The sequence below is a fragment of the Cervus canadensis genome, chromosome 25 (genome assembly GCF_019320065.1).
Source record: "Cervus canadensis isolate Bull #8, Minnesota chromosome 25, ASM1932006v1, whole genome shotgun sequence".
NCBI lineage: Eukaryota > Metazoa > Chordata > Mammalia > Artiodactyla > Cervidae > Cervus > Cervus canadensis.
Window position 1 is genome coordinate 45,318,826 of NC_057410.1, and position 27,800 is coordinate 45,346,625.

The 27,800-nt window shown below is 37.8% G+C and overlaps 1 protein-coding gene across 1 annotated transcript in view; it reads left to right on the forward strand.

The window, feature by feature from the left end:
* Positions 1-27,800, forward strand: part of PAWR (pro-apoptotic WT1 regulator) — a 117,022-nt gene that overhangs the window by 42,896 nt on the left and 46,326 nt on the right. The window lies entirely within an intron of this gene.

The window sequence follows — 27,800 nt, forward strand, 5'->3', positions numbered from 1 at the left end:
CTGGGGAGTATGTAGTCTTTTAAACTCAAATATTCTCTTTTGTTAAATATCGGGGGAAAAAATGAAAATAGGATGAGCCACTGACACCTTACTAAAAATCACAGATAATAATTTTTTAGAACTTCTCATGTTTTGTCTGTATCATTGACAAGTTTTTAATGAATGTCTGGTCTCAAGTTACTATAGCTTATTTCCTTTCTCTTAAATTATATAAGAATATAATTGATGTTATGAATGATTACAGATAGAATGGTCGTATTTTTAAAGTCAGATTTACTGTGAAATTTTTTAACATTTTAGTTTTTTTTAGAATTAGTTGGTCTGGACAATATTGTGAGCTCACGGGCTTTCTCCAGACATTTATTACTATTATGACATGGAGATGAAGCTCCTAAGATGACGTAGAGAGCAAGGCAGGTGTTTTTTGTTTGTTTGTTTTAAATTAAGTCTTTATGGAATTTGTTGCAGTATTGCTTCTGTTGTTTATGTCCTGGTTTCTTGGCCATGGGGCGTATGGGATCTTAGCCCCCCAACCAGGGATCGAACCTGCACCCTCTGCATTGGAAGGCGAAGTGTTAACCACTGGGCCAGCAGAGAAGTCCCAGGGCCAGTGTTTGAAATGATAGGAGCAAATAAAGCGGGACTTCCTTGGTGGTCCAGTGGCTAAGACTTCATCTCCCAATGCAGGGTGGCCCGGGTTTGATCCCTAGTCAGGGAACTAGATCCCACATGCCCCAACTAAGACATGGCACAGCCAAATAAATAAATAAATAATAAAAAAATAAACAGGCAAATAAAGCTTGCTTCTGTTTGTGAATAATAAGCAGAATTTGGCCTTCTACATTGACCTATTTTACTGAGTATCTAAAATGCTCCTGCTGCAAAGTTTTAGAGATTTTTACCTCGAGCTTAGATTTTTGTAAGTATGTTAATAGTCAAGAGACTTAACAGATTGAATTTAATAAATATTCCAAAATGAAACAAAAACAGTTAAACAATTCTATCTGTGTAAACATTTTAAAGAAGCAATTAAAACATGACTACTTACTGGTATTATTTACTTTGAAGGATGACTAGTTTAGTCTCTTGGAATTTTAATGTTAGATATATAAATCTGCATTTGTTTGGAAGGTAGTTCATTTAATTTAATTTACTAAATTAAATTCTTATGTGTACTGATGTGCATCTGTATATAAACATAAATTTTTATTCTAACATGAGGCAAAAAAATCTTACTCTGCTTGGTTGACTTATAGGGTGAACATAAATAACCCTATTACTCATCAAAAAAGAAAAACTGGAAGAATTTCAAGTATTTAGTTGCCTATTAAATTTAGATGGGAAGATAGACCTTTAAGTTGGACTTCCTCTCATGCTTAATGAGTATATGCATTAATAACTCTTAGCTTGAATCTGAATTAATTTCCTTTAAAGACTCAAGGACAGTTAATTACTGTTGTTTATGTTAAATATAGCATATTAGTTAGGAGGGTGCCAAGGCCAGATGAAAAATAATCTACTAGCATCTGAGATTCATGATTTTTCTTAACTGTATTAACCTTAAATACATTTTTTTACTGTCTTTCTAGTTAAAGAAGCATATTATTTGATCAAGGATGACTGCCTTGGTGTTCTTTCTCCTACCTGTGAGGTACACCAGGCCTACCTCATAATCTTCTCTTAACTGTATTAACCTTAAATACATTTTTTTACTGTCTTTCTAGTTAAAGAAGCATATTATTTGATCAAGGATGACTGCCTTGGTGTTCTTTCTCCTACCTGTGAGGTACACCAGGCCTACCTCATAATCTTCTTCTCTTTTGTACATTGAACTTTTTTGAGGATTTATCTTACATTTGATGTTATAGATTGCTCTTTCCTTGAAAGACTCCCTGAGAGAAACTTTTTTCTTTGCTTCAGTTATGACTCATTCTCCAAATTTCTCCTCTAATTCTTTGAACACACTCCATAATTTCTTTGCTTTATTACGTATTAAATGTTGGTATTCTTTGTGGTCTCCTAGGCCTTCTGAATCTGTATCTAATTGCTCAGCAATCTCAACCACTCCTGTAGCTCTAGTTTCTGTATGTATGTTGATAATTTAATTTCTTTGTGGAGATAGATTGACATATAATAAACTGCATAAATTTGAAATGTACCATTTGATAAGTTTTGGCATGTATACACTCATGAAACCATTATAACAACCAAGATATTGAACACATCCATCACCCCCAAAAGTTTACCCAAGATCCTTTGTAATTTCTCCCCCATCCAAGTAAACCACTGATCTGCTTTCTGTTAAAATAGATTACTTGGCATTTTCTAGAATTTTATATAAATGTAATCATACAGGGTATACTCTTTAAAATCTGGCTTTGAGACTTCCCTGGTGGTCTGCTGGCAAAGACTCTGTGCTCCCAGTACAAAGGACTCAGGTTCTAATCCTGGTCAGGGAGCTAGACCCTACATGCTGCAACTAGGAGTTCACATTACTGAGTATCCTGCATGCTGCAACTAAGACCTGGCTCAGCCAAATAAATAAATATTAAAGAAAAGATCTGGCTTCATTTAGCATAGTTGTTTGGCTTGTATTAGTTTCCCACTAATCCTTTCAGATGGATTAGCCTTGGGGGTGCATCCTCATGTGCGTGCACTGGTCAGTGTTGTTTAGTTGCTGAATTGTGTCTGCAGACTCTTTTGCAACCTCATGGACTGTAGCCTGCCAGGCTCCTCTGTTCATGGGATTCTCCACACAAGAACACTGGAGTGGGTTGCCATTTCCTTCTCCAGGGGATCTTCCCAATCCAGGCCTCTAACCTGAATTTCCTGCATTGGCAGGTGGGTTCTTTACACTGAAGCACCAGGGAAGCCTCAATGCCTAGCTTAAATCTAGAGAGGAGACCCTTTCAGGTCCCTTGAGATTTTTGTGCCGCTCTTTTCTGTTCAGAACTCTGCTCTGCCTACTCCAGCTACTTTGGCCTTTCTGGACTCCCACATCCACTTCTTCAGTTTAGGGAGATTATGGGTCTCTGCCCAGGTTCTTTCTCACTGTGCTGTACTCTGGAAACTCTCTCTAAGAAGTAATTACAGAGTCACCCTTAGTTTTCCTTCTCTCAGTATGCATTATTGTGTGCTTGTAGTTACTGTCTGAAAACCGTTGTTTCATGCATTTTATCTATGTTGTTGTCTCAGGCAGGCGGGTGAATCTGGTCCTTGTTTCTCCAACTTGGCCAGAGTGGATGTCATTTTTGTTAATTGATGAATCTGTATATCCAGTGCCTCTTTTCCTCTCGAGCTTTATACTTGTGTGTCAGTCTGCCTACTAAACATTTCTGCGTTTTTTTCCCTAAAAATACATAGTCTTCTCTGCTAAACCTTGTTGTTCTTGTGTTCCTTAACTTGTGAATAAATAGTACAGCCATCTACCTAGCTTTTCCAGTTTACTGATACTAATATTCTGAATTACATGAATATCTTCCATATTTCCGTGCCCCACCTCCATGTCACATCCATTCATTTACCGCATGTTGTCAACTCTAGTTCGTGGACGGTGCTCAGGTTCATCTACTTCTCTCGTATCCTAAGGACTACTGTACTGTTTCATGCCACTGATACCACTCACTTGGATCACGGTAGTAGCTCCTAATTAATTTATCTGCCCCAGTCTATTCTCCATCTTGTCAGAGCTAGATTTCAAAACACAAATAAATTCATACAATTTTCCTGTTGGAAAAGGATTAGGAAGTCCAAAATTTTTAGTTAGTTCAACACTTTCTCCAGTATCAGAGCTATGTTCAGATTTTGAGTTGCTTTCATACTTCCATTCTGAAGTTTTAAAATATTTGGAAAGTAGTAATACGAAATGAGGTGCAGGGCTTTTGGATGTCAGGCTTTCCGGATCCCTCAGATTTAATCTTACGTGCAAATCACCTGAAACTTTTGTAAAAATGCAGATTTTGTTGAAAGGGAGGGTGAGGTGGGGTGGGGTGCAGCCTGAGATTGTACTTTTTAGCAAGAGTAAATGCATTAGAAAACTAACTGTGATGTTAAGAAATTTTAATAAAAACAAACTTGTACTTCCTTTTATTTCCTTGATTTTTTTCCTGGCTCAGTGCAACTGCAATACTTCACACGCTGAAACTGTTGCAGATTCCTCCACTGTTACTGAGAAGAAAAGAAAGGACATTTAAATATTGCAGTCCCCAGAACCCAAGTGATAATTCCCTCTCCCAAGGGGTGGTAAAGCAACACCAGAATTAGGCTTTTTGAGGAGCTTTCCATCTTAAGAGTCTTCCTTGGTTGATAGATTTATGGAAAGGAGGAACACATTTTACACAGAGGAACAAGAGGGCTATCTTTTGAGCCATTGTCTTAGAATTATTGCAAAGTTTTGTCTGTTATATTTGACCATAGCCTCTCTTTTTAATATATTTATTATAGGTACTACCTTATTGCTGGTATTCTTGTTATTTTTGGCCATAGTACAACTATTTTGGATTGGCTAGTCCAAGTGTTCCCCCTTGGGGAAGCACACACGTTCTTTGCTGATACTTCAGTGAAATAGTATTTGTAATTAAGATAAAATTTAAATGTAGTCACATTTAACTAAACATATTATTTATACAAATGGAGGGTGCTGCGATTGTGGATAGACTTTCATCCATTATTCTAATCCCTATTTTTCGCCAATAAGGGCATTATTTCCCCGAGTCATAGTACTGGAATATTTCACTGTGATCACAAGCGTCTCCTCGGTTTTCCCTGTCTCTGCTCTTCAAGGACTGTCCGTTTATTTCTGCTAACCTTGTTCTCTCAGGTTTGCAGCAGCTCTTCCACTGCCGTCTGACTACTTAAACTAAGCTGGCGTGACAATTTGACGCTTCCGGAAAGAGTACATACTATTCACTTAGTACTTCTAGAGGACTTACTTGCATTTCTGTGATTTGCCATGCTACGTGTAAGGATCCTTTGGAACAACTTGAGTTTTTAGGCCTAAACTAAAAATTACGAATTAAATTAAGTTGCCTGTTGTCTACAATGAAAATAATTTGTCAAGCTAGCAGTTTAAAAAGTAAACTAGAATTTGAAATTGATGAAATATAGGTGTTTTTTTTTTAATAAATACTGATATGTTCACATGAAAAGTGTTTAAGGAGATTGAAATTGCATCAATTAAAAAAATTATCCTACTTTGTGGTAGAGAACTCTTGTAAGTAGATCAATTTAGAATTTTAAGTGTACAGTTGAAACAGGATTTCCTGCATTTGGAATATTTAATTTAGTCCCATTTTTGCTTAAAGTAGAAATGTGATTTCAAATACTGTGTTGTTGTAGACAGATAACACAATAATGTGTAGAAAATTATCAAAGGATCATTTTAATTGAAATTCTTTGTTATTTTGTGTCTTTGCTAATGATGGAGAAAATAAATTGTGAAAACTCACGATAGAACCTGTTCAGTTCCTCAGAAAAGAAACTCTTTGTCAAATCCTAAATCCAATTCTTTGCTTTTAAGCCAGGTTTCCGTCCCTCACAAACTAATTTAAATCCTCCCAGGAATGCACAGTGTCCCTGCCAAAGGTTTTCTCATGGTGATTGATGAAAAGATTTGCTGCATTCTTTGTAAATACATTTTAGGGACAGGTTAACATAGAGCTTGGAAAATGAAGTAAGTGCACGATGGTCCATATTTTTGTCTTTTTTTATGATTGAACTCTTTCCAAAGGGCTGTTGAAAAGACATTCCCTACAGAATCACAAATCTGAAGTTTTTTTATATAAACAATTAAGAGTGATTCTTTTTGAAAGCCTTTCTTTAATCAGCTCAAATACTCGTATTTGTCAGGTTGTGGTCTGCATTACAAGGTATATTTAGCCAATGAGCATCTCTGTGTTGCTTGGTGTATTAAATACTTAAATAACACTAATGTTCTTCAGAGTTTTTCAGGGTCTTTGCAGATGTGTTTTTATTGCTTTATTGCAAACTATTTTTATCTTTCCTTTTCCTTTTTTTATGGTGGTAAAATACATTATACGTAACATAAAATTTGCCATGTTAACTATCTTAAAATGTGCAGTTCAGTGCATTAAGTATATTTACATTGTCAAACAACCACTTTTTTATTCATCTTCCCAAACTGAAACTGCATCAAACAGTAACTCCTTATTTTTCCTGCCTGGCTGCCTCCTACTCCTAACAGCCACCATTCTTTCTCTCCGTGAATTTGAGTACTTGAGGTACCTCACAGAAGTAGATTCATATCTACATATTTGTTCATTACTGGCTTATTTCATTTAGCATAGTGTCTTCAAAGTTTCATCTGTGTTGTAGCATGTGTCAGAATTTCCTTATCAAGGGTGAATAATATTCCACTCTACATGTATACGATTTTTTGTTTATCCATTCATGGATCAAATGACACTGAATTGCTTCCTTTTCTTTCATTTTGTGCTGAATTTATTATAGCACAAATTCAAGATACTGATTGTATCAGTCACTTCTAGTGTTTTACAAAAGTGGTTCAGAAATCCACTATAGAAGGGGATCAAGGGATCTAAGCTTCGGGACTGACTCTTCCATGATTTTTCTCCTTGTCACTTGAGGCTTTGTTTCCTGAGTCCAGCCTGGATATGAGAATAGTCTGATGATCCAGCCAGATCTACACTGCAGTACCATAAGAGACAACTGTGCTCAAAGACTGAGCTGAGATAGGAAAGCCTGAGGGCTGGGATCCAGGATTCAGGCCTGGAAGGGAAAGCTGCAAATGCAAATTATATATGTGCCACGATTTCTGTCACCAGTTCTCTTTTGGTTGTCACTTGCCTTTCTTTGAAATTGTACGTGTTTACATTACAATTACTTACTATTTGTATTTCCCGAATTGCCTGTTCGTGTTTATGGTATATATTCTGTTCATTGCTTAGCAAAAAATCTAAGTGTGAAGAAAGAAAATGACTTTAAACTACAGAAATGTAATAATTTGCTTTATTTTAAAATTTGTATTTATTTCTTGTGATTATGCTTTATTCATTTCTCAGACATCTGGTTTTCTCTGTCCAAGATCATTTACTCTAATATCCAAGTTTCCTAGATTTATTGGTTGCAGATTCATAGCTATAAAATGTATTTGTATTGAATTGTTTCTTCCCATGCCATACTAGCCTCATTCACACTGCTGTCCTGTAATACAGTGATGGGGTGCTATGACGTTAAAGTTTGATTTGGGTCTCACAAGCTATTCTTCTCTGAGAGCACTGGTGAGATATTGTAACTTGCAAGTTGAATGTTTGCATAATCAAAATGGAAAGCATGGAGTATGAAAATCATCTTTTTGTAATCCCAAACCAGAGAACTAACATCTAAGTCTGTTGACTAGTTTAGTTAAATCTTGACTCAGGGTGTGGACTTAGTTCGAAGCACAGTAAAAAAGGAGCAGAATTTGATTATGTTTAAAGTATTAGTTCAACTTTGGGTTTTATGTGAAGGGGTAATTCAGATAATATGATCTCCCGTTGCTCTATGTAACAAGGAGATTTTAAAAGTTAAATTGTGATTGGCTTCCAGTTAGGGAAGAATGCTCATCTAGAGCCAGTGGTATTTACCAACTGCGCCTGTGAAAACATTCCTTTTACCCTCAGATGCTCACTCAGCTTCCTGTTATCCAAGTGACATTATTATAGCCTTTAGTAGTCAGAAGAATTAAAAGCACATTTTAAAAGCATGAATAGCAGAATCTCCCTTCAGTTTTACAGAATTACTGCCTTTTTTTATGATAATGCAAATATCAGAGGATTTCTAAAAACATAGAGAGTTTAACTGCTAAACTATCTGTGACACTTTAAAGACACAGATCATAGAATTACAAAGTATGTGTCAGTTGTTTTTGTTGTTTGATTGAGCTGCTCAGTAACTTCTGACTTCTTTTAATTGAAAGTGTGACCATTTGAGAAGTTTTGGCCGTTTTTTGCTATGTCTTTTCATTGGCTGAATTAGCAATGTAATTAAGTCCTCAGCTATAATAAGATGGGAACTTACCTGGTGGCTCAGATGGTAAAGTGTCTGCCTACAATATGGGAGACCTGGGTTCAATCCCTGGGTCGGGAAGATCCTCTGGAGAAAGAAATGGCAACCCACTCCAGTGCTCTTGCCTGGAAAATGCCATGGACGGAGGAGCCTGGTAGTCTACAATCCATGGGGTCGCAAAGAGTTGGACATGACTGAGCGACTAAACTTATGATAAGATAACATATGAATATACTTTATCAAATCAAAGTTTTTTATCTGGGTAGGTACAGTACCTCTGTGGAGTACAAAATGGAGTAAATTTAATTTATTGGCCATTTGTTTACCTACTAGTCTTTAGTCATTTACTTTCTGGATTTTTATGCAGATTTCCAAAGGTTAGGAGTGTAGGAATGTAGAAAATTTTAGTACTGGGAATGTAATTGTGAAACTTAGTGGATTAATAAATAATTTTTTCCCCTTATATCACACTTTTTCCCATTCAGCTACCCTTCTTTCCTCCAGCTGGATCCTTAAGTAAATTACTTCTGAGTCTGCCTGCAATGCGGGATATGTGGGTTCGATTCCTGGTTCGGGAAGATCCCCTGGAGAAGGGAGAGGCTACCTACTCCAGTATACTTGCTTGGAGAATTCCATGGACAGAGGAGCCTGCTGGACTACAGCCCATGGGGTCACAAAGAGGTAGACAGGACTGAGTGACTAGGACTTTCTGAGTCTTAGAATTTTAATTTGTAAAAGGGAGCTGTGTAAAGACTTCGCCTGTTGCCTGGCTAACTCAGTGCCTAGTATGTAATAGAAGCTCAATAAATGATAGTTTCAGTGGGGGAAGGAATGGATGGGATGAAGTGAGAGAGTAACATTGAAGTATATACATTGCCAGGTGTAAAATAGCTAGCTAGTGGGGAATTGCCGTGTAACACAGGTAGCTCACCCTGGTACCCTGTGACCTCCTAGATGGGTGTGATTGGCGATTGGGAGGAGGCTCCAGAGGGAGGAGATAGATGTATGCTTATGGCTTATTCACATTTATGGCAGAAACCAACACAACACTGTTAAACAATTATCCTTCAGTTAAAATTTTTTTAAAAATGGTAGTTACTATTAATTAAATTTATAGTTCTCCTCTTTTCTAACTTATCTAAAGTGTGAAAGTTACTCAGTCATGTCCGACTCTTTGTAACCCCGTGGACCCCTGCCAGGCTGCTCTGTCTTTGGAATTCTCCAGAATATTGGAGTGGGTAGCCGTTCCCTTCTCCAGGGGTTCTTCCCAATCCAGGGATTGAACCCAGGTCTCCCACATTGCAGGCAGACTTCTTTATCATCTGAGCTACCACGGAAGCCCCTACCTTATGGAAGTGCTTTCTTATTCATCTAATCTGTTTTCCAGTTTTTAGAACTTTAAGCTACTATAGCTCAAAGAATGCTTTTTATCTAGTGTTGTATCTTGGGAAAATGTGTCTGAAAAAGCATCACTTTGTTTTTAACCTATGTCATGTCAGTGTACTTCCAGAAAACTTTTGCTTTGCTTCCTAAAGTGTATCTATTAAAAATATTCTTAGAATCAGAATTGATGGAATCTTTGGAGTTTGAAGTAATTTTCGTTTACCTGGCCTTAACTTTACCATTCAGTTTAGTCATTGTCTCTGCGGTAGTGTGCCTCAAAGTTTAGACATTTACATAACATCTGCTGTTTCTGCGAAGTGGTTAATAGTTACTTAATAGTTTTTAAACTTAGCCTTAGATGAGCAGCAATAGTTTTGAAGCTATAGGTTCTGTAAACTAGCTATATTATTTCTAATGTATATTAAAATAATTATAATTTTGTGACTGTTTAAAATTGTATTGAATTACCTTTTATTAATTGCCTAAAGTTTCCCTGACAAGATGATCATCTAGCCTCTGAATATAATTACCTTTCTTTCTTGTGTCTCTCCCTTTCTATGTAAACTTGAACATCATAAATCTTTTTTTAGTAGTGAAATACGGCTTTTTGGTGAGCAGTGTTGGTCTCTCGGTCGTGTCTGATTCTCTGCGGCCCCCTGGCCCACCAGGCCCCCTGCCCGTGGGATTCTCCAGGCGCGACTGCTGGAGGGGTTGGCATTCCCTCTCCAGGGGAGCTTCCCGGCAGCGACGGAACCTGCGTCTGCTGCGTTGCAGGCGGGTTCTTCACCTCCTGAGCCACCAGGAAGACAGGACCATTATAAATACTGCAGACAGCTGTCTGATAAGCCTCAGAGTATGGGGAATATTTAATATACTTTTTCCACTTCAGTATTTTAAGATATCCACTTGGGGAAGGAGACGGGAAATACTGCTCTTTGATATGTAGATTTTTACTGGTTTCAGCAGGATCCCTGCCTCACCTCCACCCTTGACTATTACTAATATTTCAGAGTCAGGTCCTTCTTTGGTTCAGTGTTGTTTAGTTCAGTTGCTTAGTCGTGTCCAACTCTTTGCGACCCCATGGACTGCAGCACACCAGGCTTCACTGTCCATCAGCAACTCCTGGAGCCTGCTCAGACTCACGTCCATCGTGTTGGTGATGCCATCCAACCATCTCATCCTCTGTCATCCCCTTCTCCTCCCACCTTCAATCTTTCCCAACATTAGGGTCTTTTCCAGTGAGCCAGTTCTTTGCATCAGGTGGCCAAAGTATTGGAGTTTCAGCTTCAGCAGTAGTCCTTTCAATGAATATTCAGGACTGATTTCCTTTAGGATGGACTGGTTGGATCTCCTTGCTGTCCGAGGGACTCTCAAGAGTCTTCAATACCACAGTTCAAAAGCGCTAATTCTTTGGTGCTTAGCTTTCTTTATAGTCCAGCTCTCACCTGACTACTGGAAAAACCATAGCTTTGACTAGATGGACCTTTGTTGGCAAAGTAATATCTCTGCTTTTTAATATGCGGTCTAGATTGGGCATAACTTTTCTTCCAAGGAGCAAGCATCTTTTAATTTCATGGCTGCAGTCACCATCTGCAGTGATTTTGGAGCCCAAAGAAATAGTCTATCACTGTTTCCACTGTTTCCCCATCTATTTGCCATGAAGTGATGGGACCAGATGCCATGATCTTAGTTTTCTGAATGTTGAGTTTTAAGCCAAGTTTTTCACTATCCTCTTTCACTTTCATCAAGAGGCTCTTTAGTTCTTCACTTCTGCTGTAAGGGTGGTGTCATCTGCATATCTGAGGTTATTAATATTTCTCCCGGCAATCTTGATTCCAGGTTGTGCTTCCTCCAGCCCAGCGTTTTTCTGCATATAAGTTAAATAAGCAGGGTGACAACATACAGCCTTGACGTGCTTCTTTTCCTATTTGGAACCAGTCTGTTGTTCCATGTCCAGTTGCTTCCTGACCTGCATACAGGTTTCTCAAGAGTCAGGTCAGGTGGTCTTGTATTCCATCTCTTTTAAGAATTTTCCACAGTTTGCTGTGATCCACACAGTCAAAGGCTTTGGCGTAGTCAGTGAAGCAGAAGTAAATATTTTTCTGGGACTCTCTTGCTTTTGCGATGATCCAGCAGATGTTGGCAATTTCATCTCTGGTTCCTCTGCCTTTTCTAAACCCAGCTTGAATATCTGGAAGTTCACGGTTCACATACTGTTGAAGCCTGGCTTGGAGAATTTTGAGTGTTTGTAGAGTAAACCTTTTCCATGGGAATAGGATAGTTGTCTGAAGAGGACAGGGAGTGGAGTGCCCTAACTCCCTCTTATACAGACTTCTCACCATTCCCCCTGGTTTTCACCAGTCCTCTCCCTTGCCTTTAGAGACGTTTGAACTTCCAGTTCCTAAATCTTTTCCCCAATTTCTTGGTATAATTTTTCCTCCCTTTTCTGGTTGAAATGTAGGTTTCAGCTTTCTCTGCTGTGAAATAAGCAGTTCATCTGCTTTTAAAAGCCAAAATTTAGCTGTCATCTCTCTCTTGTCTCAATTTTTGTTGATAGGTGCTAATTTGTTTTTAAACATTTCTCCATTGTCATTTTAGTGGAAGGGAGCTGAGATTAAATATGTATTTCCCAACTATCAACAGAATCTGAATTCCATGAGGAGAGAATTATTTGTCTTGTTTTTGTTTGCTCCATTGCTATTGGCATGTATATGTTTGAGAGAATGATGGATCCATTTGTTTGTATAATAAATAACATGTTATGAAGTGCTTAATGAGCATAATTTCATTTGAATATTCTTCAGTGTGGTTATAAAAACAAATGACCCTACTTATGGTTGAAAATGTTGGTACTCTGGAGGAAGTGGAACTTGCTTAAAGTTAGTGGTAGCAGATCTTGACTGCTACCCCTTGTTCTTAATTGAGATCCTGAGCTTGGTACAACTGAAAAGCCTTTTGAATTGCTATAACCAGATCAACATTGGGCTTTGTGGGCCTTGAAATTGTACAGAGGAACACTATTGTTGGGATAATGAGTATATTGTTAATTCAGAATATGGTTCTGAAAGTATTATACTTTGGAGAACTTTTGTATAATATTGACATTGTCAATGTTATATTTATTGTTACCACGACCCATGTGAATTTGTTGAAGAAACTGAGTCTTTATCATAAGAACACTATGTAGTTGTTTTCCCAATTGTGGAAAAAAGAAGATGAATTTGTGGCAGCCCAAATGAAGACTTAGCAGTATTTTATCCGAGAGATAGCTGCAGAGGGACTAAACTCTTTAGAGAAGAACTGGACTTCAGTTGAGCAACAGGGAGGGATGGAGAATGTTCTTTAAAAAGGTGAGGACTACTTCAGACATTTGTAGAGAGAGTTCTTAGAGTCTACGTGGTAGCACTTATATACGGTCTTTTGAGGATAATATAGTCACTTAATGTTTCATTAATTTTATTGATAGTCCCCACAGAGAATGTCATCAACTTTGGCCTTTTTTAGGTTTACGTATTATTATTTAGGGGGAAATACTTAGGCTACACATACAACCTAGTTCTCTGTGATAATCTAAGGAGGCACCGACTGAGGTCTGCAGCAGATTGTGTCATTGATGATATGTACCCTATTTTAGATTTGTAGGAAAAAAGAAATACCCCCAATTGCAGGGACTTAAAGGAAAGAAAGGATTCCACAATCTTTTAAAGGGTTTTAAGGTTGTTAGAAAGAAGCAACATAAGGCAGGAGGGAGATTTCTAGGTTTTATCCATACAACCCTCTGCTCCCTCTCTTCTTCCCAAATACATAAAACAAGAGGCAAGTTTAAAAAAAAAAGGTTTAGTGACAGTCCCGGTGGCATTTCATTTTTCCTGAAGAAGGTTCCCAAACTTTCTCAGTTCACCACGCCCCTCTGTGCCAGTAATTCCTTCAAAGAAATACCAAATTACACCATTTATTAATAGTTAGTAGTTAGGTCTAAACAGCTTAAGTATTTATGTTCTAACGACTAAATAATGAATATGAATTCCTTTACTTTCTTCTTTGAAGAAAGTTTTTTTTTTCACTTCAGCCATGCCACACTGCATGTGGAATCTTAGGTCCCTGACTCGGGATCAAACCCATGGCCCCTCCAGTGGAAGCACAGAGTCCTAAGCACTGGACTCCCAAGGACTTACCCCAAGAAATACTGTAATTTTATTCTTAAGTAGCTAAAAGTTTTTTCTAATGGGATGTGTACACCTTATATTAATACTAGACAACTTCTTAAAACTTAGAATGAAATGAGATGGGAACTTCTCTCATTTCATTTTACACTTATTTTTTGTTTTGGCCATTATTTTCTTCTTTCCCTTTAAAAAATTTTTATTTAGTTACAGAGGCTTAGTTTTGCAAGATAATGAGTATGTATAAAGGAATGCAGTAGGATCTAATTTGAAACTGAACTCCTTTGAGCTAGTGGCTCATGCAGTGTTGCATAGATGGCAAAAAAATAATAAATTTGTTTCCCTTGGAGGAGCTTGTGGGTTTACTGTATCTTAGTGTGCTGTTTGGGGACCATCATCCTTATTTAAGAATTATTAGAGATAGAATGTGTAGACTCAAATTTATTTAAAATCTAACTTTGAATTTGAAACCTGGTTTCAATTTAGACTTCACATAAGTTGTCTTTACTTTAGGTTTCTAGTCTTTAAAGGGAAAATATATTTATAGTCAAAGTAACAAATATACAAAACTTTCTCTCTGCTCACAGACTTTAAAAGTTAATCATTGTTGTAAGTAAAAGTTGTTTTTTTAAACTTTCTGGAAAAGGGCAATATTGAAATACTGGTTGTTTGATAAAGGGAGTAGGAAAGCAGCTAAGGCAAGGGGAAATGGAATCTTTGTTACCTCGCGTCCTATTTAAATCTTTCATGTAAGTCATTTGGTCAACAGTAAATGCGTTCTGAACACTGAAGGAAGGTATGTAAATGAATACTTCATGCTTGTAATTGTTAGGCATATAATTTGATCTGAACTATGTAATGGGAAAGGCATATTATTATCATTCCTTAAAAGACTTTGAAAGCAGGCTACACAAGAGCATTTTTCAGTAAATGTCAGAATTAAGACAAAATGAACTTATCATTTACTATAGACATTTTGTTTTCTGTCTCATTAAAAAAGTCTGGTTCATTTCTTCTGACATAATGAGTTCAAGAACTTTGGATCCTTTTAAAATAAACTGAAACTCAATGATATGGGATTTTGGCAATTTAAACCAATCTTAAATTTCAGTTATAAAGAAAAGAAACCACATAATCATATTTGTACTGAAGGAATGCTCTCCTTTCTAAATAATAAGTAACTATTGTTTGTCAACGTTCATTGATTCAGATATGTGAGATTAAGCGTTCTTATCTTAATATTTGTTTTTATACTAAATGGTCTGTATTTATAAAGAAGACATGGACACAAATCAAATAGTAGACCAAAAATGGTCCACCTTAGTTTATGTATCTGTTAGTCAGTCCAGTAGCATTGACAATATTTCTCATATGGTTAAGTTCCCAATGAAACATTTAAATATTGCTTTCTTTCTGATATTCCTAGACAGTTGAAAATATTACATAGCTCTAGCTTCTTTTCACATGTTTTAAAATAATGGTATATTATAGTTTGGTGAAATTTTCTTTCTCAGTGGCACATAAAAATAATGGTATTAGAACCGGCAGTCACTTAATGGCAAATAGATGGCATCACTGCCTCAATGGATGTGAGTTTAAGCAAGCTCCAGGAGTTCGTAAAGGACAGGGAAGCCTTGCATGCTGCAGTCCATGGGGTCACAAAGAGTTGGGCACACTGATCAGAACCGACATGGAGCAACAGACTGGTTCAAAATTGAGCAAGGAGCATGTCAAGGCTGTGTATTGTCAGCCTCCTTATTTAACTTCTGTGCTGCGTACCTCAGGCGAAATACCGGACTGGATGAAGTACAGGCTGGAATCAAGATTGCTGGGAGAAATATCAATAACCTCAGATATGCAGATGACACCACTTGATGACAGAAAGTGAAGAGGAACTAAAGAGCCTCTTGATGAAGGTGAAACAAGAGAGAGAAAAAGCTGCCTTAAAACTCAACATTCAAAAAACTAAGATCACAGGATTTGGTCCCATCACTTCATGGCCAATAAATGGGGAAACGGTGGAAACAGTGACAGGCTTTATTTTCTTGGGCTCCAAAATCATTGTGGATGGTGACCGCAGCCATGAAATTAGAAGACACTTGCTCTTGGAAGAAAAGCTATGACAAACCTAGAGAGCATATTAAAAAACAGAGACGTCACTTTGCTGACAAAGGTCCGTATAGTCAGAGCTATGGTTTTTCCCAGTAGTCATATATAGATGTGAGAGTTGGACCAGAAAGAAGGCCGAGTGCTGAAGAATTGATGCTTTTGAACTGTGGTGTTGGAGAAGACTCTTGAGAGTCCCTGCAAGGAGATCAAACCAGTCTATCCTAAAGGAAATCAGTCTTGAATTTTCATTGGAAGAAATGATGCTGAAGCTGAAGCTCCAATACTTTGGCCACCTGATGTGAAGAGCTAACTCATTGGAAAAGACCCTGCTGCTGGGAAAGATTGAGGCAGGAGGCAAAGCTGGCACCAGAGGATGTGGTGGTGGTGTGGCATCACTGACTCGATGGAGTGAGTTGGAGCAAGCTCTGGGAAGTAGGAGAGCCTGGCGGGCTGCAGCCCGTAGGGTCCCCAAAGTCGAACACAACTGACTGAACAGCAGCAGCAGTGTTTTCAGTCAGTGGCATCTTTAGTTTCAGTGAGATGTTTTTCTGATCATCTGCCCCCCCACCCCCCACCCTAGATTCACCCGATAGCATCTCAGATAAATGAATGTTTATGATTCCTGAAAATGCTCAGGAAAGAGTTGTTACTTATATTCCCTTGGTAAATCATTAGACATTCTTAATCCTATTAGTATACATTGTATAAAACACTTGCTGTATTTGAGATGCTTTTTTATAACAGTGAAAGTAAAGAACAAGCTCAGTCACACAGAATAGTAAATATGGCCTAGTGATTAAGAACCTAGGTTCTACAGCCAAGTTGTCTGTGTTTAAGTAGCAGTTCCTTCACTTGTTAGGTGTGTGACTTGAGGCAAATTGCTTGTGAGTGTATGTGTGCTCAGTCATGTCCAATTCTTTGTGACTCTGGACTGCAGCCTGCCAGGCTCCTCTGCAAGTTGCTTAACTGCTTCCAAATTTGTAAAATAAGGATGATAATAGTTTCTGTCTTATAGGGTTGTCGTGTAGATTAAAAGAGTTATGCTCTGAAAAATACTTCGAACAGCGCCTGGCAATATAGTTGCTATATAAATTTAGTGTTCTTGTCATTTTTTTTTTGAGTTAACACGAATGGTGTTCTCTCTAAAAACATTTTAAAAAATAACAGTTAACTAACTTTGTATAATCAGTATACTTGAGAATTAAGGACACAAATAGAGTTTGTTACCTAATGAAAATTAAAGCAAAGTGAACCTGTTTGTCTAATACGGTAGTTAGACAAAATTTAGTTTAAGTGTTTAGTTCTCTTTTTATTGATACTTTCTTTATCTAGCCACTGCCAATACAGTTGAATTATTTCCCCTAACTTCAGACTCTTAGATGCATGTACACATATACTCACAATTTCTCATCCAAGATTCCTTCCCATCGAACCATTCCAGGTTTGAGTTTCTGTAAGCTGCATTGTTATACTCCCAACTGCTCAGTTCTCTCCTAGTTCCTGTATCTTCGTCACACCCAAGATATGTGTATCCAAAGTGTAAAAGAGCTTGAGAAGTTGGAGTCTGCTGGTCATACGGATTGAGTTGCTTACTTGGCTCATATTATGATTGGAAGCCTGGGGTAAAGGAGAGCGGTACAGCAGCTAGGACTGAGTCCTTGAGTTTTGGGGCCAGGGGATGAGAGAGACATGAAGGATTTAGGGCCAAGGGAGTGCTAAGGAAAGACCCTTTGTGGGTGAGGAGCATGCTACGCTCAAGTAGATTAGTGAGTTTACTTGTGAAGTGGCTCATTCATTTATTAGTATTCAAGTACCTGTAGTATGCCAACCTCTGTATTAAGTGCTGACTTAGAGTCAAGATCAGTTTTAGTTTTTTTACATAGACAAAACTTTGTATTTTTCTGTGAGAGAAACTGTTCTTAAAAATGGAAGTGTATATTAGTATGAATGATTTATATGATAAAATTAGATTGCTTTCAGATTGACTATTTGGGGGATGAAAGGATATGCGTAGGGGACAAGGAAATTTAAACAGAAATGTAAAGCTTCTTGATGGGGCTAGACAAATGCTCCTGAAGGAGAGAGAGGACTGAAAATGAGCTTTATAGACACCACATCAAAAAGCTATGTCATCTCTGTAGGACCTGTACAGAGCTTTAGCTGTGCATGTGGACCCTGTAGCAAAACTATGCCTCTCCACATATTCTTCTTTAGGATCCCTTTTCCTATAACCTTTCCTTATTTAGTTACTTTTTACTAGTACTGACCATTGGTGAAAATTCTGGCCAAAGGAAGCAGAGAAGCTGTTTGGTGGTTTTGTTTCTATAAGCAGAAAAGAGGATTCCAGGATAACTGCTCATTTTCAGAGGATTTGGTGCTATCATTCTTTTTTGTTCAAATATGTATACAAATTATTCTTCATTGTGTTTTCCCAAATATTTCTGAATTCTCATAAAAGCACATTTCATTGGGGAGATATCATGTGTTAGATTGCCTTCTGTCCTATTAAATATAATCTTTTCTCTCCCTGCCGCCCAAAACTTCAACAGGTGGCTTGACTATAGGAGATTCTGGGTGTTTTTATAAATACCCATACTCACAAAAGCTAGTAAGATAACTTATTTTAAAAGTTTCAGGGCTTATGCCTACAGTCCTTTTAGACGTGTTTTAGTTTTGGATCCTCTGAATTTATTAATCACTAGTTTTCATTCTTCAAGAGGAGGAATTTGAAGCTGAGAATGATCCATATTCATTATTAAGAGGAAAGTATTGCTTGTAAATTGCTGAAGAAATGAGTCTTTACTGCATTTACATAGTGTTTCTTTTGGTATTCTGTATACAGCGAGTTTTTGAAAATCCTGTTTCTCTTTAGAATCTATAATGAAATTGACTGTGATTATCAGAAGTTATTTCAATGTGATTACAGATTTTCAAAATGTGTTTTTAAGCAGAAGGAATGTTTTTGAATAAAAGTGAATAAATATGCTCTTAAAATTGTTGAAAAATTTTATAGGACAGTTTTCTTGTTGTTTAGTAGCTAAGTTGAGTCCAACTCTTATGTGACCCTATGGACTGTAGCCCACCTCCTCTGTCCATAGGATTTCGCAGGCAAGAATACTGGTGTGGTTTGCCATTTCCTTCTCCAGAGGATCTTCCCAACCCAGGGATCAAACTCGCATGTCCTGCTTTGATAGGTAGTTTCTTTACCACTGGGCCATCAGGGAAGCCATAGGACAGTCTTTGGAAAGATTGTTGGGGAATTTGCAAGTATATTCATTATGTTCCCATTTTATAGGTGTTACTGACAAGAAGCTGAAAGATCCAGAAATAATACCTGGATGAGGTCTCTGCAGTTTGGAAACCTTGAGACCTAATTAAGTAGGTAGAATTTGCAACATAAAAGGCACCAGTGCTGTATATATATAGTGTATATAATCAAGAACTAGAATGAGTTAAAAATTAAAGAATTGAGAATTTATAATCTGATGTTTTACATTTGAAATATTAGACAAGGTTTCATTTGGTAAATACAAAGCACCTACCATACTTGTGGTTGGATTAACACAGAAGAGAAGGGAGAAAGCAATTCCAGTTGAAACAGCATTGAGCAGAGGCGTCTGTCCTAGTACGTACCTGTGAGGATTAAATGCAATAACCCAAGTAAGGTGTTAAAACAGTGCCTAGCGTGTTGTGAGTGTCTGATGAAAGCTCGCTGGCACTGTTAGCTTGTTCACTTGTGCATCTGCGTGCTCTTTGCCGGGAGCTGTTGTAATGACAATCAAACGTTTACTAAGTTGTAGTGTTGCTTTGTGCATCACTAGGTTTTAGCTTTTTGTATACCTGTTTCCTTTAATCCTTAAAATATATGGGACATAATTCTTGTCATCCCCATTTTAAGATTAAAAAAAACTGAAGCATAGAGTAATTAAGTATATTATTGCCCAAAAATCTAGGAAGTTGAAGAATAATGATCGTATGACTAGCACGCATCATTGGATGTAGCTGAGGAAAGGTTGTGAATACTGGATTGCTTAAACTAGATAATGTGTTCAGTCGCTCAGTCGTGTCCGACATCTTGCAACCCCTCCGTTTGTAGCCCGCCAGACTCCTCTGTCCGTGGTATTTCCCAAGCAAGAATACTGGAATGGCTTGCCATTTCGTCCTCCAGGGTATTTTCCCAACTTAGGGATCGAGCCCGGGTCTGTTGCATCTCTGCATTGGCAGGTGAATTCTTTACTACTGAGCCATCTGGGAATCCCAGTACAGAAATACGGAACCTCTAATAAGCTGTACTGTATTTTTCAGAGTGTATTAAACGGGTGTGCTGTGTGCTGTCGTATCCAGCTCTTTGCAACCCCATGGATTGTACTGCATCCCAGGCTCCTCTGCCCTCGGAATTTTCCAGGCAAGACTATTGGAGCAGGTTGCCATTTCCTACTCCAGGGATTGAACCCATGTCTTTTGCATTGGCAGGTGGATTCTTTACCACTGACACCACCTGGGAAGCCCATGTTAAACAAGCCATGTTCATAAATATGCCACCTGGATCTTTAGCTAATTCCATTTAGACTGAGTATCTCCATCTTTCTACCCTTTGCTAAAACTTGTTTATACACAGCCAATTTACTGCCTAGCTTGGGTTTCAGAATTAAAGTGATTTTTAATAAAAAAAAAAAAAAAAAAAGAGAAATTATGGCATTGACATGAGTGACATTACTTTTAAAATATAAGCATCAATTAAATGTTCAAACTGTGAAAATGTTAGTCGCTTAGTCATTGATTCTTTGGGACCCCGTGGACTGTAGCCCGCCAGGCTCCTCTGTCCATGGGATTCTCCAGGCAAGAATAGGGGAGTGGGTTGCCATCCCCTTCTCTAGGGGATCTTCCCGACCCAGGGATCGAACTCGGGTCTCCTGCGTTGCAGGCAGATTCTTTACCATCTGAGCCACCAGGATACTCTAAATGTTCAAAGGTATCTCTAAAATAAAAAAACAAAAAAGAAATGTTTAAAGGTTTCACTATTTTTATTTTCATTTAAACTAAGTATGTTGTAAGCTGAAAATCTTATACAATGTGTATATCTAGTGAAAGCTAAATATAGGTATTTTGGGTTGTTTGTTTTCTTTGATTACTCATTGCTTCTCTGGGAATATAATCAATAGCTTTTGAACTACTGAGCTTTAAGAGTGTGATGTTTGTTTTTCCAACCTCAGCACTAAACTTACTAAGAACCATCGTTGATACTTTTAAGATAGAATATATTTTACATATTTGTCTCTCTTTTTTTTTTTTTGTAGTTCCTTTTGAAGATAGTCTCTCTCCTTATTCTAGTGCCTAGCTTGTTTTCCCTAGCATTGTTTGTGTGACTCATGTTGAGGAATTTTTGTATTGTAAATACAAAAGCCTAGTACTTGGAACTACTAAGCATTAAAACAAATACAGTTATGTTGAGACTTGGGTTGTAGATAATAAAAGAAAGTGTGTAGTATAAAGATTATGGAAAGAATTTACACCTAAAAGTAGTATGATTCTGGAGTCTTTCTTACTAAGTTTGGTAACTTAAAAAAAAAGTTCAGTGGGAGAAAGTCAGATGTTGATAAAAGATGATATTAACAAAGTTGTTATGTTCAAGTATAATTGCACAAATAATAGCCTGTTGGATAAGACTTGCTTCTGAGTTACCTGTTTGAACAGTTAAAGGATATGCGGAGACCCTCCTTACTCATTCCAAAAATTAGACAACTTCCTGAAAGTATTTATGAATTAAGTTTCTATATAAAATTAGACTTGCAGCAGTGATGAGCTTTAAACTAGTAACAGCTGATAATACAGATTGATGCTGTTTTTGACGTCTTAGGGTTTTCCTTCTGAGCGGGACCCTCAGTACTTGTCTGGAGATCCTTTACATATTTTTAACTCAGTTTCATATTTCCTACAAATACGCATTTTAAACCTTGAAGCCTATACCCCCCTACCTTGTCCTAAACTTTTACCCATGTTTGTCAGCAGATAAGCACAGTTACTTCTCAGAGAAGCTAGAGAACCCTCTGTCGGAACTGTTTCAGTTTTTGTTTGCCGGTATTGTCTGACTTATCTGCATTTGAGCCATCTTGAGAGGCTCCCTTGCAGTTTTACTAGAAAAGGTTTGGCCTTTGACTTCTCCCTTTGTCCCTCCTTTCCTCTTACATTTGCCACAAACATTTTAAGTGCTCAGCACCAAACTTCTCGTCATTTCTTCTCTTTCTAGGTTATCTGTGTGCCAGGATGATACCATGAACTAGGAATCTAGGAGCAGCTGTATTGTTGCTGCTGCTCACTGCTTTTCAGTTCCAGTTCATTCAGATTCCACTGCTGTTTGCTATGTCTGTCCAGTGTTCTTATCTACTTCCATTTCCTCCATTCTAACTCATTGCACAACCCTGTAATGCTCCCATTTTATAAGATCACACGGCTAATTAATGTTGTCTGGTTTTCTCCAAATGATTTATACCTTAATTCACATGTATTGAAATAATTATTCTATCAGGAGAATTTGTTGTCTGAGAATGGCCAGTTTTCAAAATGAATACTGTTGAAGGGAAACTGCTAGAGACAGTGTGTGTGTGTTAGTTGCTCTGTCTTGTCCGACTCTTTGCGACCCCAGGGACTGTAGTCTGCCAGGCTCCCCTGTCCATGGGGTTTCCCAGGCAAGAATACTGGAGTGGGTTGCCATTTCCTTCTCTTGGGGATCTTCCCGACCCAGGGATCGAACCTGGGTCTCCAGCATTGTAGATTCTTTACTGTCTGAGCCACCAGGGAAACCCTTAATCCTATTAATTTTTAATGATAAAAATAATGTGATTTGGGCATTAACATAAATAGATCAGTAGAACATAATAGAAAGCTAAAACATAGCCATATATAAAAATACAAAGTTGCCATTTTGAATTGGCGGTGCGGAGTTAGGGATTGCTTAGAGCCCCAGAGGGTGAACCTGGAGCTGTTACTCATACAGCCTCCTGCCAGTGCTGCAGCTGTGGGTTGTCCATGTCTGTGACTAGAACACTTGCTTATTAAAAAAAAAAAAATTATTAGAATCCAGACTCACTCACTATACAAGAAATTAAATATGAGATGAAAAAGTTTAAAAAATGAGATGGTAAAAATTAAAATATGTGTTTATTAGGTCTTTAAAGTGGGGAAAAACATTTTATTAAGATAAAACCACAGGAAGAAAATCCCAGAAGGAAAGCTTAAACAATTAAAAGGTGAGCTAGAACAATAAATTGACAGTATGCTAGACAAGGGTTATCATCTTATTATATGAAGAGCTTTTGGAAATACTAAAGACATGAATAAACCAGTATAAAAATTGAGAGAGGGTATCAGTAAAAAAAAAAAAAGAAAGTGAAAATATGTAAAGAACTACATAAAGCCAGTAAAAAGAGAACAGAAGTCCATCCTGCTAACTAGGATTCAGTGAAACCATTGTTTTACCCAATACATTCGGCGAGAGTTAAAACAGTCATAACAACACTGTGTTCAGTTGTGTCCGACTCTTTGTGACTCCATGGACTGTAGTCTGCCAGGCTCCTCTGTCCGTGGAATTTTCCAGGCAAGAATACTGAAGTGGGTTGCCATTTTCTACTCCAGTGGGTCTTCCTGACCCAGGGATCAAACCCTTGTCTCTAGCATCTGCAGCATTGGCAGGGGATTCTTTACCACTGGGCCACCTGGGAAGGCCAGTGAGACAACCTTAACGTTCTTGCAGGAAAATTTGGCAGCATGTTTAAAGAGTTATAAAAGTTAGAGATGGGCACAAAAATTTATTTGAAAGGCTATTTAGCTTATATATTCCCACAACATAGATCTGATTAAATAAATCACGCTGTGTTCTTAATCTAATACCATCCTATGCAACTACTGACATTTTTGTGACAATGAAGAGGCGGCTTCCCAGGTGGCTCTAGGGGTGACTGTCCCGCTGCCAGCTCAGGAGACGCCGGTTCGATCCCCGGGTCAGGAAGATCCCTTGGAGGAGGCCACGGCAGCTCACTCCAGTATTCTTCCTGGGAAAATTCCTTGGACAGAGGAGCCTGGCAGGCTATGGTCTGTGGGGTTGCAGAGTTGGACATCGATATGACTAAATCTCAAAACAAGATGCCTACAATTATATGGACTTAAAAAAGGAAAAGTTCTAGTAGGGTGATCTGTATCAAAGTGATGATGGTGGTTTATTTTAAAATAAAAGGTGATTTTTAATTTCTTCTTTTCTCTATTTAAAAAGTTTTCTTGTACATTAATTTTGTAATTAGGCAAAAAATCTCTTCTGTTTAAAAAGTAACTATAGTTTTTAAGCTGTTAGGATTATTTGTTGAGTTTGCTGAAAATGAGAGTGCTGCCTCTCTAATCATGAATGTTGTTGCTCTTCAGAGACCTTGACACTGCTGAGCCCTGAGATCTGATGGGATCCCAGCAGGAGGTAGTATGGTTGAATTGTCCTTGGCTGAGTCGTGTCTAATAGTATCAGTGTAGAATTTGTGGGTGGGGAAGGTACTTTAAAATTGTGGAAAATGAAATTCTGTTTTCATTTTCTGTTTTTTACAGTGTTATATTTTCAGGTTCTTTATAATTAAGATTGCTGTTTTTAGTCTAAGGTCTAACCTTGGTGCAAATTCAGCTTTTAAATTCATGAACTCAAAGTACTTACGTTGTATGTTACCAAGTTGTTAGACAGCGTAACTGATTCAGTGTGATAGATGAAATTGGTTGCTAGTTTACAACGTTAATCAGGAGGTTTAATGATTAGTCTTGAAAATTCATACATTTTAATTTACCCCACTTAGTTCCCAAACTTTTTCTAGCTTAAGGCTGTGTGTGTGTTGGTCTCTACGTGGGCACATACTTATTTGTAGAAGTTTAAAATCATTGTATTACAGATACATGGGACCTTTTTCAGCTACCTAATGTAAGAACCACAGTCATTTATTTTGCTTAGTTGTTTTTACATAAAAATGCTTATATTAATTTGATCTTATTTCAGTATTCTTTTTGCTGTGCTGTTAAGTTTCTTTTGTTTAACCATTTCTTGACTCAGGAGCAGAGTGGGAAGGCTAGGAAAAGCTAGGCAGAGGCTGAGTGATGACAGAGTAGTATATGCTAGATAAAGGACTAATGAAGGATGGAAAAAAGTACATTACCAAGAGGGAGGCAGATAAAGCAACAGTGGTGCTGATAGGATTGGCATGGTCTCTCTGAAGAAAATGAGTGGAATCTATCTTTAAACTCTCCTAATATCTTTCATGGACATAGTAACTTTCATTTTGGGGAGCACATGCACTTATAAACCAGATTCATGGTTTATAATTGTGTGATCCCAAATACAGAATTTTCCCCCTCCCCTGGAGCTGTATAGTTATTTCTTTTTTCTAAAAGCTTTGCTTAGATTGCTTAATTGATTTTCTTTAAAATGCAAAGGGGACATCAGCATGCTTTTAGAGCCACATTTGTATGATTTATTGGTACATTGATATAATTAAGCTTACTTGGGTATTTAGTTCTGTTGTAATTATGTGTCTCATTCTGATTCATATGATGAAAATGTACTGCTGTTCCCTAGTGTTAGCATCTTATAGAGAAGTAATTATAATGTGCAAAAATATTCTGAAAAACTAAAACACCTGTAGAATTTGTATGGATTCCTTATATTAAGATCAGATGTGCATAGGTCACAGAGACTGAGGCATTTGGAAAGAAAAATAAGATACTATGTTTTGGGGGAGGGATTCTGAAAATTAAGGGAACTAATATTTTTAAATGGATTTTATGAACTAATGTTTGGAGGTGAATGAATTGTTTGATTCATTTGTAAGACTCCTCACTTATGAAAGGGAACAAATGAGGAAAAGGAATGTGAAGCAGTCTCTAGCTAGGTGTTTCAAAAACTAGATAGTAGACCACACAATTTATTCTAATTATGAAAGTGTCAAAACCTGGCTTAGGCATTTATTATATTAAAAATTAGTTTAAATGATTTTTAATGCATATGAAATTTTTAAAAATTGTACTTTTTTTAGTTGAATGTGCATAGTTTCAGAAAAATAATAGCTCTGAGTGATGATTGTTGTGCGTAGGTATACCTTTACTGTCCAAGAATTCTAACTGATGTAAGTAAAATGCTCTGTTGACTATATCTCTTCTCCATATATGCAAGCACGCCGAGTCGCTTCAGTCATGTCAGACACTTGCGACCGAATGGACTGTAACCCACTAGGCTCCTCTGTCCCTGGGATTCTCCAGGCAAGAATACTGGAGTAGGTTGCCATTCCCTCCAGGAGATCCTGCTGACCCAGGGTTCAAACCTGCATCTCTTCTGTCTTCTCCATTGGTCAGCAGGTTCTTTACCATTAGTGTCACCTGGGAAGCCCCTCTCCGTATATTAGAAGCACTTAAAAAGGATACTGTGAAGAAAGAAAAAATAAGTTAATACATATTGTGTTTAAAGTAGGCATATGATATGTTGGTTGCTTTTTTCTGGATTCCTGAATTCTGTGGGAGTCTCCTTTTAAAAATTGGTAGTGAAAAGCTATCATGAAATGGGTCCTCTTTAGTTAATTTGGTCTTTGAACTTACTAAATGTTTGATATCTTAAAAACCTTTTTTTGGACTGATAAAAGTGTGCTTTATTACTGAGTCAAATACCACAAATAGCTTTGCTGCCAGTGACATTTTCCAAAATGTTGAGCAACTTAAATAATATTATTAACAAAAACGAAATCTTATTCTCTGCTTTTAAAGGTTAGTTATCTTCTTGGAAAAAAAATCCCTATGTATTTTAAAATCCTGAAATATCCACCCCCAACACCCTCTTCCCACCCCCATAAAATGTGTCTTCAGTTCAGGTCAGTTTAGTCGCTCAGTCATGTCCGACTCTTTGCGACCCCATGAACTGCAGCACACCAGGCCTCCCTGTCCATCACCAACTCCTGGAGTCCACCCAAACCCATCTCCATTGAGTCGGTGATGCCATCCAACCATGTCATCCTCTGTCATCCCCTTCTCCTCCTGCCTTCAGTCTTTCCCAACATCAGGGTCTTTTCAAATGAGTCAGTTATTTGCATCAGATGGTCAAAGTATTGGAGCTTCAGCTTCAACATCAGTCCTTCCAATGAACAAACCCAGGACTGATTTCCTTTAAGATGGACAGGTTGGATCTCCTTGCAGTCCAAGGGACTCTCAAGAGTCTTCTCCAACACCACAGTTCAAAAACATCAATTCTTTGCCACTCAGCTTTCATTATAATCCAACTCTCACATCCATACATGACTACTGGAGAAACCATAGCCTTGACTAGATGGACCTTTGTTGACAAAGTAATGTCTCTGCTTTCTAATATGCAGTCTAGATTGGTCATAAGTTTGCTTCCAAGGAGTAAGCGTCCTTTAATTTCACGGCTGCAATCACCATCGCAGTGATTTTGGAGCCCAGAAAAATAAAGTCATCCACTGTTTCCACTATTTGCCCATCTATTTGCCATGAAGTGATGGGACCAGATGCCATGATCTTAGTTTTCTGAATGTGGAGCTTTAAGCCAACTTTTTCACTCTCCTCTTTCACTTTCATCAAGAGGCTCTTTAGTTCCTCTTCACTTTCTCCCATAAGGGTGGTGTCATCTGCATATCTGAGGTGATTGATATTTCTCCCGGCAATCTTGATTCCAGCTTGTGCTTTTTCCAGCCCAGCGTTTCTCATGATGTATCTGCATATAAGTTAAATAAGCAGGGTGACAATATACAGCCTTAACGTGCTCCTTTTCCTATTTGGAACCAGTATGCTGTTCCATGTCCAGTTCTAACTGTTGATTCCTGACCTACATATAGGTTTACCAGGAGGCAGGTCAGGTGGTCTGGTATTCCCATCTCTTTTAAGAATTTTTTTTTTTTTTTTCCTTTTAAGAATTTTCCACAGTTTCTTGTGATCCACACAGTCAAAGGCTTTGGCATAGTCAATAAAGCAGAAATAGATGTTTTTTCTGGAGCTCTCTTGCTTTTTTGATGATCCAGCAGATGTTGTCAATTTGATCTCTGGTTCCTCTGACTTTTCTAAAACCAACTTGAACATCTGGAAGTTCACGGTTCATGT